The 16,678-nt window shown below is 42.9% G+C and overlaps 1 protein-coding gene across 5 annotated transcripts in view; it reads right to left on the bottom strand.

Moving 5' to 3' along the window:
- Window positions 1-16,678, bottom strand: part of RASSF7 (Ras association domain family member 7) — a 230,501-nt gene that overhangs the window by 122,290 nt on the left and 91,533 nt on the right. The window lies entirely within an intron of this gene.

Here is a 16,678-nt window from a genome sequence, read left to right as displayed (position 1 = left end):
TTTATAACCAATGAAACGTATAAAAAAGATTTTTTCTTCTCTGGTCTAACACTGGCTTATGTGGGTGATTGTTTCTTTAACAGAACTGGACACTGATTTGTGGAATATCCATATATAGAATCAGTGCCTTCCTCCACAAAAACAGAGACATAAATAAAAATCTAGTGTGGGATAAAGAACCAAATTAATTGTTCAGTTTTATCCCTAGAAGGGTGGTCAACATGTTTCTGCCTATGTGTGATTTCATCAGGACCAGTGTGAAGTGAACCTCGGCAGTATGGGTGCGCTAAGGCCCACCCTGACTGGAGGTTATTAGTGTGAAAAATTATTAAAAAACACCAAGTAATAAGAGATCCTCTTTAATTGGAGAGGAACCGAGTTTATTGGGAGGTGTAATCACTAATAACACCATGGGTCACGGGAGGGGGGTGGTGGCAAAATGGCACACCGCCGTCAGCGCCAGGCACCTGCTTGGTACCTGTGTGTACCCTCGTATTACCGGAAACGACCACACTAGATTTTTATTTATGTCTGATTGGCAAAACTAATTTAAAATAATTGACACAGTCTAGACATTTTTAATTCACTCTTCACCCTTCACAAATCACTTGTTACCATCTCCGCAGTAATTGTGGCACTGCAGCACACCAGGGTGGCACTCGGCCTCTCCTGGTGGGGCCCGATGATGAAGCATGTCACCAACCAGGTTGGTGAGTGAGGGCTTTCTTAAGAACCTAATGGGTCTTACTATATTTCGACAAACCTAATGGTTTTGTCTACATGCTTGTTCTTCGTTTATAATAAGGAACACTCTTTTGTTGATTTATCTATATTTACCGAGGGGAGTGAGAGTGCTCCTTAGTTGTTTCTCCCTTCCTCTTCCGTTGGTTTTTACATATCCAATATGTGGTCCAGAGGCATGTTGAAGTCCCCCGCCACCACCATGAGGTCGTTCTGTGGTAGACTATCAAGCTTGTGCGACACCCCTTCCCAGAAGGCGGGGTCGTCTGTGTTTGGGCCATATATATTAGCTACGTGTATACTTTCTTCCCCCTTTCTCAGGTGTGTTATAAGAAGTCTGCCATCCTCATCATGGAGATGTAATTCTAGTGTTAGGTTGGAGCTTTTAGATACCAGTGTGATTCCCCTCTTTTCTATTTATCTGCCGGTGAGCACGCCACTTGGGAGATGATCAACTACATGATCAGTATGCTCCCAATCCTGTTCACAGATGACTTCCACCGCAAAGTAGATAACATGATTACTAAATTCCTATGGCGGGGGAAGAAGGCACTGATAAGCATCAAAAAGCTAGTACTGGAGAAAAAACTAGGAGGGGTAAACCTTGCAGACATTACAACCTTCCAAACTGCATTTCTGTCAAAACAAGGAGCTTACTGGATAGCACCTCCTCAAGGGTACACACCGGTATGGCTACAAATCGAGAGAGCCATGCTGAACAACCTAAATACAACGGCGCTGTTAACAGCTAACAAACTTCCCCATGCCTCCAGCTCCATTTTCAAAAACACAAAAATTGCCCTTTTAAAAATAGACAAGAAATTGGAACACAGCATAAAGGACTCGAAGATGGAGTCAATAGTAAGATCAGATACAAGGGGAAATGCCTTTACCTCGAAACATGTATAGAGAGAGGCATATCCCACCCAGTCAGGCTTAAGGAAGGAGGGTACCCTACCACGATTGCCGTACTGAAATCTAGACATAGCCTATCAGACATCGAGTTTTACAACTTCCTGAAAATCAAAACAGCTCTATCCAAAGCCAAGCTATCACCAGCCCAACTGTCAATCCCACGGTATTTGGCAAAGATCTTGGTCATCAGGTATCACACCTACACTAAAGATCTTGGTCATCAGGTATCACACCTATACAAACTCCTACGCCCAAACACCACCAAAATTAATGACAAGGGAACTAACTACTGGATAAAACAAGGCAATGGCCCACTTAATGAGCAAGAACAGGCGACATTGTGGTCCTCTGCCTCACATAATAAAATCACCCCGGTACTAGCACAAACTCAATTCTGGCTACTCCACAAAGCCTTCTGGACCCCCGCTCGATTGTTCTCACTAGACCTCAGAGAACATGAGTTGTGCTGGAACTGTAGCAAGGAAAAGGAGACCTAGCACATCTTATCTACTACTGTCCATCACATAAAAAGTTCTGGGAGAAAATCTTCGGGTTCATAATTGACGAACTGGAATGCACACTAACAACTGAATTTTCCACCCTCGCCACGGCATTCATGACGACAGCACTAAGATCAGAGCATGATAAGGACCTACTTGACCTGCTTCTCACTGCAGCAGTGAAAATGGTCCTCAACAATTGGAAGGACACGACTAAGTCCTCATACAAGGGTTGGCTCAACTGAGTGACGTACCTCAGGGGCACGGATAACATTGCGTTGCAGAACTCGCCCTGGAGACCATAAACCAAGGGGATGTGGAGGTCACTCGACAGGTACCTAGACTCTTAGGAACCCCCTTGAAGCCAGTCCAGCTCCGTCCTCCCCTTCCCACGGGGGGCGGAGCAAACCGGAGGTTACCACCACGGGCCAAAGGGACATCGGGGGGACTAGCACCACTCCCATCTTACGCCAACTGGTGGGGTGTCAGATCGGTCACGTGACTAAAACTCCTATTAATCTCAGTCCCACAGAGCCCCCCTCATATCTCCCTTTCACCTCTTTCTTTTCTCTTTCTCTCTTTCTATCAGCCTTTGCCTAATCTTCTCAGCAAGTCAATGTAAGAGGGGATTAGCTAAAACAGATCTTACCTAAAAGTACCTGTAACCACCGCATACATACTACGTTTGGCTAACCCCGTGACAGAATGCTATTGTATTCGTTTGTATAAAACTAATAAAATACTTTGAAATAAAAAAATAAAAAATGATTTTTTTGTCATAACTATGTTTTCATGTTGAAACATATTAGGATTGGTTTTGTGTTTAGATGTTTTTTAATGAATGTTTTATGGTGCGGGATGATCTATTTCGAGACCAAAAGGGAGTTTTTGGTTTAGGGAAAATCCCTTCTCTTTTAAATATTTCAGAACCTAATGTGGTGTGGATATTAAGCTGCTTTTTAGGTCTCGCCTGGCGTTAGCAGCACGCATGCGCTGCCCTCGCCATTGCAAGGGCCTTTTGGAATCGATACGATTCCAGAAGTACACTTGATGTCCCACCCCTCTTTCCATTGGCATGCGTCATCGTTTATGTTAAACAATGGCGCGTGATTGGAAAGCGAGCTTCTCGGTTACCGCCTTGCCACTTGTAGGACGGCCCATGTGGACAGGCCGACGCCATCTTTATTTTTCTCGTTTTAGTTTCGTGTCCGCGGCCACACACGCAGGGACAATCTGTTTTTTTTGCATCCGCGCGTGTCTTTTCTTGCCTTCTCGAGCTTCACCTCAAATTCACCCCTTTTACAAACGGTGTATAAGCAGAAGAACACCGTCACGGATTAATAGGCTGCTGCATCTTTCTTATCAGTCGTTCGTTTTATAAACTAATGAAGGATCATCCTTCCCTCATAATTAATAGTTGACTTCTGTCTGCAGGTCGGAAGATTAGCTTGGACTTCTGCTGTCTGAAGTCAGTCGTTGCCTCTTTTATAATATGTTTCTAAAGTAGCTCGTCGTGTGTGTTAGGGGTACATAGTTGGTTGCTAAATCTAAAAAGCACGGCATTACTGACCTTATGGACTCAAACGCGGATATCGAGGTAGGACGGATACCTGCCCCTACCTTCCTAATATTTTTAATCAAAGGCGTGCTCACAGAATATTATGACAAAAGACAAGGCTCTGTGGGAGCCAGTTTTGTGAGGTCGTTTGTTTAATTATATAGCTAGTTTGCTTGTGTTTGTAGACTCGGCCTCATAGATCTTATGAAGGAGGGATTGCAGGAGACGATCGTGCACAAAAACTTTGCTTCATGTATCGTTGCCCTAATTTTAGTTAATGTAACCCCACTCCTACTGCCCACAATCTCAAGCATTCTTCTGCAACCCACACGCTACGTAGAAGCGCGCAGGGGAAGATGCGCCCAGCTGTTTGCGGAGTCCCTGCCCTAGGAGATAATTCACCAGAATGGCTGCCCTTCGACACTCCCAGTGCTGTATCAACACTTCCCCCTTCCTGGCGCTGGGACACTGGTCTGTGTTTGAAGGGGCTGCATAACTTCCTTAAGAACAGAGTCAGCAATCTTTGGGAGGGTGGATCTGAGGGAGTGGCTGCGAAGGGTGGGGAGAGGGAGGTAGGCCTGCCTGCTTGAAATCTGGGTGCTACTCCTTGCTGTGGTAATAAACTGTGTGTAAAAGCGCACTGCCTCAGTGTCCCATGTCGTCCTCGGGTAACTTTTATCTGACTTCAAGATAATGTGTGTGTAAAAAGGTAAGTGTTTTTCTCAGTCTGTTCTCCTTCAGTCCAAAACCATGTTACATTAAACAAAGGGCAGAAACGGTAAAGGAAAACCATAACAAGGCTATGCATAAAATCACCTTTTATTCTGGTACAAAATGCGAATAGATTAAAAAAAAAAAAAGGGTGCTAGTGTCGCCTGGACATTCTCAACCCCTGACGTGTAAGCAGCCTTTCCAAAAACAGAGCCCACACATTCTCTTGAGAAGCTTGCCATGCAAATAAATGCTGAGAGCATTGTCTTAGCTCACATTTCCTGGAACAAAGAGCGACCTCCAGGTTACCTTTCCGTGCACTTCTTCGCCGATCTGTTTTGTTTTAGTTTCGTATTTTTTTAAACAACTCACTGTAGTTTTCGTTGGCAGTTTTTTCTGTATTGTGTCCTGGTTATTGTTACATAAAATAGCATTTCGTTTCAGGTTTAAATAAGTAATGTTGGTGGAGTGCAAGATAGAAAATGTACTGTGCAAATCATTAATAAGGGTTGAAGCTAATTAGTACATACAGTAATGAGAGCAAAGATTACCACTGTCACACACAGCACTTATTCCAATCATTACCATCTCAAAGTTTACTCCATATTTTCAGCACAGACATTTTGTGGGCAGCCAGGGATAGAAGCTACTGTTCCTGGCCTGCTCTTTGAAACCCTTCTCACTTCCCCAGCTACCTATGGCTTCAAGGAGTATATTTATCCTGCCCCAAGATTACATTGATGTACAGGTGGCAATGTGCTTTTCATGCAGATAAATGTCACTGATGTCGTATGACAGCACAGCACTAGATCACTCATCAGCAGTGTTAGCCCATATAAAACCACAGATTCAACATTGCATTTCGCTATCTCATAGTGTGCCCGTTGCACACATATTGGAGGGCTGGAGTCCGTGTGGGTGTGCTCGCTGGAAAAGCAGTAAGGGCTCAATTTGGTGTGGGCTCTAGTGTTCCCTTCTGTTGCTGCTTTTGCTGCTTCAGCACCCATATGTAGTAAGTATGATCACAGGGGAGCCCATATATCTTTAGATTTCGAATTGGGCAGCATGAGGTTCTAGTATAAATCTAACTGTTCCCTGCAAAAGGACATGTCACACACCAAGTTTGAAGTCCCAAGTGGGAACAATCAAGCGCTTTAACTTTAATTTACAGACCCTCGTAGCATGTGAGCTAAGTTTTAAACGATGATTTACAGATATTGTCACAGTTAACAGAACATTTGTGTTTAGCAATACTTGTTTTTATTTTCTTAACCGAGCACACGGACCATAACTGCTCTGTCACAATTTGACTTTATAAGAGTGTAATAGAGGTGCGGGCAGGCAGATGAAACACTTAGCTGGAGGTGTTGCTAACAATAGGAAAAGAAAGCAAGGGACCTTTTGGGGAGTTGAAAAAAGTTTTTAAAAAGCTCCAAAAGAAAAAACCATTCGCAAAACAAATTGCTTAAACTTAAACTAAGGCGAGACCTATTGCATTTCCAAAGCTTGTTCTATACAGCCTTCCGTTAGTCTCCTACGATATCATAGGAGTAATATGAGTGCTCCAAGTGAGTGACAGATATAATTACGTTTTTTTCAAAACTAGAAAGATATATTAAAAGTTAATAACAATATGATTTCTAACTATTGTGGTTAGGTACCTATAGTGAGGATCAATCACAAACATTTCTAAATACCATTTTAAATACAATTAGTAGGAGACTCATGCCCCTCCACATGTCTCTTTACTTATAGGAATTTTTGGGAGAACTGATTCCCTTACACTAGAGATCGATTGAATATTGCTGCAAAAAAATACATAAAGTAAGTGCATTATACTAGATATCCTGGGTGATGACTAGGCAATTTACTAGTTACTAATCACAACTAAGTGGTTGCATTTAGTACTAGGATTTTGTATAGAAGATGATGAAAATCATTTTTTTCACATTTTGAGATTGGTAGGTGTATTGGTTTTTAATGTTGAATTATGGGTCTCCGTGTGATAGGAGAACAATGCACGTGTATACAGTGATGTACAGTACTGTTTTTTTAGTATGTTTTGAATATACAGTTGGTTGGATGGGAGTCAGTGTTTCTAGTTTCTGTAACTATCTAAGCATTGTGGTGTAATTATGACATGCTTGTATTGTACGTTCTTTGATATGTATTAAATGAATGTATGAATTCTTTACAGCCCTGAGGAAGTCCTCTTTGAGGACAAAATGCATTGACCAGGCTGAGTCAGTGAGACTTCACACTATGGTTCCCGTGTTATTTTGAACTTGGAGAAGAATATATTGATACTGACACCATTGAACAATGTGCATTTTCTGAAGAAAAGAGCGAGAAAGCTCTACAGTAAAATTGTTGGACTATTGTGGCATTACCTTTTGTGTTTTTCTTCTGTTCCTTTGTATTTATGATTTTAGAGTAGTTAGACCATTAACCCCTTCCATGCTGCGCGAATTCCGCCGCTGTGCTGACGGTTTCTTGCGCGGGCGTGGTCATGACGGAACGGTTCCGTCATGAGCACAGCTCAACCGTGGCTCATGACGGAACCGTTCCGTCATGAGCATGGAAGGGGTTAAAGGGTGAGTGCCTACTATTATAATTTAACAAGATTAGCATTTGTGCGGCCACTTGTAGCAAGAACTACTCTTGCTTTGTGATTATTTTTACTCCCTGATATGTGCTGCCCCCTTTCACCCAAGCTCTCACCTAGTGCTCTAGTGCAAAGTTACATCGCTCTTCGTTTCAGCTGCTTGCACAGGTCAAGAGCAAACTGCCCTCCAAACCCAAACAGGCTCCTTTACCTTTCAAACCTCCGTAGAGCTGCATGGCCAATGCTTCAATGACAGGCAACACAGCAGCCACCGCCCTGCTTCCTTTCTCCATAGCAACTGCCTTCAGTAGTTATTTAGTCACCTTTATCGAGTTCCTGATCTTGATGCCTCCCTGTACCGACTCCTCCCTCTAGGTTGGAGTAAGGCAAGGGCATTATCTATAAAACACTTCCCAAATGCAAAAAAAGAAAAAAAAACACGGAAAGAAAAGTGACTGGCCTCTACATTCGCACTAGTCACGTGAAAATCTGAACGTGTTTGGATGTTCCTCGTTCAAGAATGGCTTTGTGTATGAGGATTGCCAATGTGTGTCAGCTTATTGACATAGCAGTTTTACACACCTACATTGATAGAGCACATGCTGGTTTACTGCTAAACACTGCTTTCAATATTGTACAAGAGTTTATCCTTTTTCTATTTTTATTTTTTATTTTATTTGCTTCAAATGAGTTGCATAATGATGTCGCTCTTCTGAAGGTGGTAGTCTTGCTTGGGAAGTATATTTGCAGAAACTAATCTACTATTCTGAAATACTATCCACTTAGACAGATTAAAACTGAATGCTAAATCTGAATTTTTACCTGTGCCAATTTATACAGGTTATAAAACTGGGAGTGTCCTGTGGTGTATGGCAGTTGTTAATAAATACATTTGTTGATCTCATGTGGATACATTTGTTTTCTTTTTGATTTTACATATGGCAATGGACAAGATAGGCGACCCCACAGTTGGTAGTGTTGCACAACAGCATTTGGTCAACATCAATAATGTATATAGCTATAGTCTCATCAATAGACACAGGAGGTAGATGGTACCTTAACACCTGTATCTTATTGGAAAGTAGGGTGACCATCAGCAGTGCAGTGCCTTTTGGCTAAACAGTCCCTAGATTTGTGGGTCCAACCAGTGGAGTCTCAGCACACCTGCCCCTGCAAAGAGTTCTTGTGACCTTTCCGGCTCTTGTATTTCTTTAAGTGTAGTTCTGCATTCCAGGATGGAGAATATGAAGTGCTGCTATTTTATTCATAGCTAAACTGTCGAATGGGCATACCACATACCAGGTAGTGCCACTATCTTTGAAAGATCTCATATTATAAACTTGAGTACATTTCTGCTTGGTCCTGGTGAGGTTGGTACTTTCAGATATGAGCCCGATCTATTGGCATAGCCAGTGCTTGTTTTTTCTTGTTTTATGTGAAAATGTTGCTAAATCGATTTCAAACAGGCCTCAAACGTCTTAAGGTTGAATTACTTATAACCTGAAACTGTATTTGGACTGAACTTTTATGCATTCAAAATGTATGGTATAAAATGCTTGCTACAGACTAGCAGTACAAGCAAACAATTGTAGACAAGATTGTTGTACAGGGACTATTCACTAAAATAGAGTCCAAAAAATGGCGAAAAAAAACAACGTTTTAAGGTAAAACCCATCATAAATTCTTCAAGTTTATCTTTCGCTCAAATAAACTACTGATATGACAAAAAATAAATTACAAAACATAAAAGGTGTAAACGATGGAACCTCATTTTTTCTTTCGTGAATCATAATCTGCCTTATCAGTGAGTCTATTTATAAGGAATGTGCAGGCCAGAGCCGAATGGTGGGGGTGGGGGTAGGGGTGGGGTCGGGGGAGGGATGGGGGGGGGGGGGGGGGTGTCTGTGTGTCTGTGCCTTGGTGGGGAGAATTCCACAAATTCCTAAACCATTCACCAATTTCATTGATTCTGGAACTGAGACCATCCTTTCACAGGATATACTGGAGCCAGGCACAGCACATGTGGCATCCTGGGTCAGAGCTCATGTGTTTAGCGTGCCACTCCTGGCCCCTTCACTATATGAAAAGTGAGATCACGAAGAACAAACACTGGCAGAACCAAGAGGTTTAATTTTAAATTTTGCACCGATGCATGGCAACATTTGAAATTAAAAAACTATGGTAAGTGTGGTGAGGTTACGTTTGAGAATTATTCTCCTGCAATTTGATTATGGAATGACTGATAATTCATACCTGGTGCAAGAGGAAAAAGGGGAACTTATTCCAATCGGCCTTTTGTGATGTAAGATTTGTATAGAGGTTTGATGTGTAATATAATAATTTTGTATGTGTTACAGCTTTCCGAAAGACGTGTTATACTGAAAAAAGTGTTAACTATCCCTGTAAAATTGGAATTGAATACACAGAGTTTAATGGTTTTAGATGAATTGAAATTGAATTAATTTAATAAAATGAAGTGAAATCGGTGTACAACATTTTTGAACTTTAAATATAATTATCATATGTTGTATTACCATTTTGGATTTACCTCCCGATAAGAAAGTTTAGGATACGCAACACACTGAAAGTGGAGTTGGAGGCATTGAACTATATGGCACCTATACCCCAAAATACTTGCAAACTTAAAACAGGTATGAAACCCCTTTTTAGTTTGTAATGCACATCACAAGCAGAAAATATTCTTGTTGGCACAAATAAAAAGATCATTTTGGCTTTGAATAAGCACGAGCTAAAGACATAGTTTGAACACAAATGTATGGCTAGAAAATGGAGAAAAAAATGAAAATATTAAAACACTGGCAAAATGAAGTAGTGCCCATTACCCCTGGCACTGAAGTTCACTTCTTTTTAGGTGGATGGGCAAATAGGGTCAGATAAATGCCTTCATTCAGATTGCAACACAGCCAGTGGCTGAAAAGAACTGCCACGCTGCCCCATAAGCAGTATAATTTGATGGGTGGAAGCCAGGGGCGGCTGGTGTATAGGGGTGAGATGGGCGTCGCCCTGCCACCCTGGGGGAGAGAACAAAATGCGAGATAGAACACCGAGCAGCTAGCAATTAATTGTGCTGGCTGGTGGCTGCTCGGTGAACTAACATGTAAATCTGGGTTTTTGTTTGAGGGGGTGGGGGAGGATGGCCTTTGGCTCTGTGCATATCTTGGCTGGGCGAAGATTTCTTCGACCTGCAGCCAGAAAGCAGGGCAGTGACGGCACACTGGTGGGCCTGGTCAGTGAATCACTGCCAGAATAATGTTTTAGTTTGGGCGTTATTCACGTAGCCCAGGGAGGAGTCGAAAGATTACATTCATGTCAATGGCTGGGGGCCGGGCAGTCAGCTTAAACAATGTAGGAGGGGGGGGTGTCAGTGGCCTCCTTCTTCCACGAGCCCCAGCAATAGTTGTTCATTTGTAACTAAAATGATTGGTGGGCTGGTGTCTGGGGAGGAGTTCAAATCCAGTATTTTCCAGTTCCTTCCAGGCTTACGCCATGCTGTCTGCCGTCCAGTCATGCAGAGGAGCCTGGCACGAGAACGTTCAATTGGTGAGTAGCAAAAGCGAGCGAGTCTGTTGACTGTTTTTTGTCACTATTTTCTTGGAGAACTGCATCCGAGCGCGTCCAGCAAGAAAACAGAAGCTAGCTCTAGCGAGGCATCGGCCAGTGCAATGTCGCCGTAATTATGGGGTGACGTCTTTCTAAACAATGAGGTGTGCGTATGGAGGCGGCAAATTGGGTAGCGCGTTAACTTTTGCAGCGCTTCAAATCCTTGGTTTCTCTTCTGCCCTTACACTAAATAGCCTGTTTTATTAAATGCCTCCTTTTGCACGTTCTGCATCTATCACGCCCGCACTTGACAAACATGGATTTTTGCGTACAGTAACAGTTAGCCTGCGAGAAATGGAAGGGACGAAGTTCTAACGAGGGCATCGCAAACGCCGGTGAGGCAGGAACTGTTCCGGGGGGAAATAAGGCAGCCTATTAACAGATTGCGCATGGCAGCGAGAGGGGCTGTTAAATTGACTTGTCTGGCACGAGAGGTAACACTTAAGAAGTGCTGTGCGAGAGGAGCTGGCCCAGTCTGCCCAAGTGCAGACCGCGTTTAAAACCGGAGTGGTGCGGGAAGCTGCTTCCTGGCGGGAAGCTGCTTCCTGGCCGGCCCATGCTCGTTTGTCAAGACTGCGGCTCCGTCAGTAATTTATTTACTTACAGTACATTATATTGATCGAGAGAGACTGTTTTAAAATGACCGAGCCCTCTCCAAAGCTTTTATTCACCAACTGCTCTTGAGTGCTAGCTCTGCTGTCAGAGCCCGAGATAAAGGTAATTTAGTTAAGACGTGTGTGTGTGTGAGGCCTTTCCTGTCAGGAAATTTGAAATGTTTAATTTGTGAGGCCTTTCCTGACATGCGTCCTTGGGTTCTTTTTTGTGGTGTGTCTGTGCTGCATAGCCCCCCTCACATTTGCGTATTGAGCTTGTTTACATTATGTAAGTCGGAGCGCAGAAAACACTACAGGCATGAAATAGGCATATATTCAATTAATGGAGAATATTTGCTGTAGGTCTCGATAATCCTTAACATCTTGGGCCTTGACTTCTTTTGGCCAGGAGAAATGGCGCCCTCAGACCAGCATCGCGCGGTAAGGCAGAGGGGTCGGGGAGGAAGCAGGGGCTGCCAGGGTCCCAGCACTGCAGGAGAGAGAGGGAGGAGGTGGGGGAAAGGAAGAGTATACAGACGGGAGACCAGCAGGAGAGACATAAATGTGGTAATGAAAGAACACGAGAGTTTTGCAGAGAGCAGGCGAAACAGAGAGGCAGCGGAAGTGACTGAGAGAGAAGGAGAGTTGTAGGGCAGGGAGATTAAAAACAACAAGAGAGCGTGAGGGAAGAGGAAAAAAGACGATAAAAGAGCACCTGACAGATAGGAAGAGAGGAGGAAATAGAGAGAGAGCGCAGGAGAGAGACAGGTACAATTGGGGTGAGAAGTGAGGGGACGGCGCGATAGAAGGAGAAAAAAGAGAGAACAATTGAGGGAGTGCACGAGGGGGAGAGCGGGCAAGTAAAGAAGAAAACCGGAAAACAATATAGACAGGAAGGATTATATGGAGAGAGAAGAAGGAAGGTGGCTAAATCAGGAGAGAGATTAAAGAGCCGGAGAGTGCATGATAGAAAGAGGGATACAGAAACAGCACAGCAAGAGCGCAGGAGAGGGAGCAGGGGCGAAAGAAGATCAGGCATGAGAGCAACAGAGCGAGCAAGGGAGAGGTGGGATAACAGGATAATAACAAGAGGAGAAAGGACGCGAGATTGGTGAAAGAGAGGAAAGAAGAGGAGGAGAAAGTGGAAGATACGGCAGATCAGCCACTGAGGAGAGCAAGAGGGGGACAGGCTGCATGAGAGAGTGAACATGGTAAGAGATCACAAGAGAGCTGTGGAATGCAAAAAGACGGAGTGAGAACAGAGAGAGATTTGGGGAGATATTGTGGGCCATGCATAGACCACAGGAGGGAGGCCGAGGGAGCATGTGGAATTGGTTTTGTTGACCTTATCATTAAAAGTTGTGTGGTAGAAGCTAGAAGGAAAGGGGGAGGGTGTGGCCTAACAGCTAGAGTAATCAACCTTGAAGCTGGGGAACCAGGATCGAATCTCGACAGGGACGCTCAACATCCTGTGATTCTGGGCAAGTCACTTATTCTCCCCCTGCCTAACGGAAAAAAAGGAATGTGTACATCTGTAACGCAACTGGTGTTCAGGTAAAGCACTCTGATACCTTCGGGTCTAGTTTGTGCTATTTAACACCCTTCCACAAAAAGGGCATGCTTGCTTTTATTCGCTCACAACATATGATAGACTTCTTACTTGGGATCAGATTTACATGCTATATCTAGAACTCTGGTGATGTAATAGGGATATGTGGATTTTCATTGTAGCCCTTCATCTAATGAGGAAAGGTGAGCCAGAGATGTGGACCACCCTCCATAAAAAACGTATCTCCTTTGCCTTCTCTTTGTGTTCCTGTGGATCTGTAGGATAGTGGCTTAATCAGAGTGGATGTGATTGGTACTGTTTTAAGTTCTTTCAGGCGGCAGCTGGGTCCTGGTCCTTTTATGGGTGACTTAGAGAATCTTTAAGGTAATTTTGGCCTGCGACAAAAGCCATTGAAGGTTTCTGATTTGGAGGGAGGGCAAGTGCATGTTAGTGTGTCTGCTGTGGTCTATTGGAAAAACAAGCATTGGCAAAACAAACGTGTGGAAATGGCATCACCTGGGGTATCGATTTGTATTGATTGTATTAAAATATTTGTTTACAGCAAACTTCAGGATTACAAAACAATTTGGTTCATTTGTGCTTTGCTAATTCTGATATATTTGCAGAGTTCATTTACAGACATTTGTATTATGTTGTGTGTTAAAAGTATTTCCTTTCAAACCCTAGATTGAGTTTTCAGTTATTCTCTTTTAATATTTAAGTAATTTCATTTTGAGGTAAAACTCGAAACAAATGAAGACACCATCCCTCAAACATTTTAAGAATGTGCCAAGTAAGCTCACAGTTTGACCTTGGCTGGTACACAGCTTTGCTTGCACACTGCTGTGCACACCATGAGCACAAATGCATTGCAATAATGTGCGGCCTGAAGGCGATCTTAGGTTCCTTCTTTGCAGTACCCATATCTGCTGGGCCTGTCGGACCCATCGCAGCTTACCCTATCCCGCACTATTGTGACATACCCAGAACGCATTGACTACAGTACCAGGAATTCAGAAAAACAGTACAGAGAAAAGAGCGCATCGCCCCCATGTTTACCAGATGCATCCACCAGTCACAAGGGCGGCTACCCACCTTAGCTCATGAGGGTAGTGCCAGGTTCAAAACCTCTAAAGGGTCAGTATAGGGAAGAGCAATGCTTGGACCAGGCAGGTTATTCAAAATAACTACCACCTCCAACACAAGAATTGGGAGAGCAAGTCAGAGCTGCAACCTCAGTAACTCCGACAGACTGTATGAAGTAAACAAAGGAGCTGAACCTGCCCGGGCTGTCAGAGGCACTGATCTGACATATGACTGACACCATACCAACACTGCCAGCGGCACAGGTCTGACATATGTCTGACACCATCTCATCCCTACCAGTTTATCAGAGGCACTGATCTGGCCACTGACTTTTGGTCTGTTCACCCTGCCTTCCCTAACGTCCTACAGTAGCCACACTGCACACATGGCATCAAGCAGTATAAGAGAGCCTCCGCTTTTCATGCTGGCCTGTTTCCGTTGGTTGGGTGTGCTTGGCTTGGGGGTCATTTTGCAAGCAGACCAGTCTAAGCATTGGGCACATTTTTTATATGTCTAATATTTTCTTCACACTTGTGTTTTAAAATGCTATATTTGGATCCCTTTTTTAAACAATTTGCAGTAAAAATGTGGCGTAAAAGCCACAATTTGAATACATTTTTTTAAAAATGTCTTGCAGGAGCAAACCCCCCCCCCCCCTCCCACCCCCCCAGCCTCCTTTTCAACTTCAAGCTCGCTCGCTCAGTTCAGTTCAAAAATGCTTTATTCGGCATGTATATACAGCCACATAGCAAACATATAATAAAACAAACAACAAATATTGACAAGACTATGAACCGATTTCAAAATAAATGGAACAAAATAATAAGGTACTATCCCACAGATTAATTATGATACCAACCCCATAAAAACTAGCATACCAATTAATGTTCAAGATATGCAGGGTAAAATGCAATTCGCTATTCTAGACATGTGCAAAAGTCGCTTACGATGCTTGATAAAGTGACAGTGCAACTTGCAAAAATGGTGTACAATAAAAACAGGTAAAATAAATCTGATAGGTTTCATAATAAGTATATTCGGAAAACTGACGTGCCGGTTAATGTGCAAAATATGCAAGATAAGGTGCAAATTGCTATTCTGGACATGTGCAAAAAGTCGCTTACAATACTTAATAAAGTGACAATGCTGCTTGCTGGAAACCTAGTGAATTACACAACAATGGATTTCCTAGCACTCATACATTTTAAAATGTAGGTGGCTATAAAAAAACATATCTGCACTTTCCAGATTAAACATAAGCTGCATTGCACTCCTTGTAGACCGAACATTATATTTTAAAAGGATGGGTTTTAAAAAATGTCGTCTTAAAAACACATAAAATTTACAGAACAGCATAAAATGACAACAACTCTGTTTAGATAGGTTATCACAGGGGCATAAAATGTTACTGTGCTGTCTAGTGATGGGGAAGGACACAAGATGGTGTACTATTCCAAGTCTTAGGCGCGTGAGAACAAAACGATGGGATCTTCTTGTAACTTCTGTCAAATATGGCTGAAAACCCTCGCTTAGATTATTTTCGCGGTAAAAGACATAAGTGCATTGTTTGAGACAAGCGGAATCTCTAGATTGTCTTAAATAATGTAAAAAAGACACCTTAAGATCCAATTTGGATATACAGGCAGCTTCCTCAGGTATTAAGAAGGGATCCAAATTTAAAAGGAGCTTGTACCAATGATGGATATGTCTAAGCCAAGGAATCTGAGCACATTGCTCCAGCCTTAGGCAGTCTCTAATCACTTTTTGTGTAAATATGGTTTCGGTTTTGGACCAGATGGAACGCCATAAAACCAGGGGGCGAAGGGCCGCAAGATCTTCAATGTAATCTAGCCCCACCTCCCTATGAATTAACTCTGTAGATGCTGATGCAGGAACACACAATAGACGTCTCAGAAATGAGTTTTCGTCAAGTTGGATGCATTTGCCACTAAGGGTATGGTGCCCCCACACACCAGCACCATATAATGCGGCTGAGATACATCTGGCTTTATAAATCGAAATCAGATCCTTAATTCCACTGTTCCCAAGCTTGGAAGCAAATCTAAAAACTCAGTTAATATTTTTCACCATTTTAAGGCGCACATTTTCACATTCATTGTCCCATCTCCCATCACCCGAGAATGTGACACCAAGGTAACAAAAACTAGTTACAGATTGAATTTTATTCCCATCCAGGAAAAAGGACCCTTTTACCCCTTTCTTGTTCCCGCAAGTCATGACATATGTTTTTTCTTTGTTAATTATCAGTTTCCTATTGTCAATAAACCTACAGAAACAATTAATTAAACGTTGAAGGCCAATTTGAGTGCGTGACAAGAGGACGGCATCATCCGCATATAGCAATATTGGTATGGGGTCGCCGTCTACTCGGGGGGCATCGGCAGGAACTTGCCTAAGAATTGAATCAATTTGATTAACAAATAAAGAACAAAGCAAAGGGGCCAAAACGCAACCCTGTCTGATGCCTCGGGTCACAAAAAGGGGGTAGATTCCCCATCAGGCCCAAAACGCACTTTACAGGAGAGCCTTTCATATAATCTGGCCAGGAAATGTACAATATCCATTGGCGCGCCCATTTCCAAAAGTAGTGGCCATAAAATAGAATGTTCTACGAGATCAAAGGCACTGCTATGATCAGCAAAACATAAAAACAAATTCCCTTTTTTGACCGTAACATGTTTGTTTATATTGAGGTCGAGGTTCAGGCACTGCTCCATCGTACTCGCTCATTATACTAGGGTACAAAAAATTACACCCCACCACTTCCAAAATCCACCA

Source organism: Triturus cristatus, chromosome 3_1 (assembly GCF_964204655.1).
Source record: "Triturus cristatus chromosome 3_1, aTriCri1.1, whole genome shotgun sequence".
Classification (NCBI taxonomy): Eukaryota; Metazoa; Chordata; class Amphibia; order Caudata; family Salamandridae; genus Triturus; species Triturus cristatus.
Note: the sequence above shows the minus strand (reverse complement) of the source record. Positions and strands in the feature narration are given on the sequence as shown.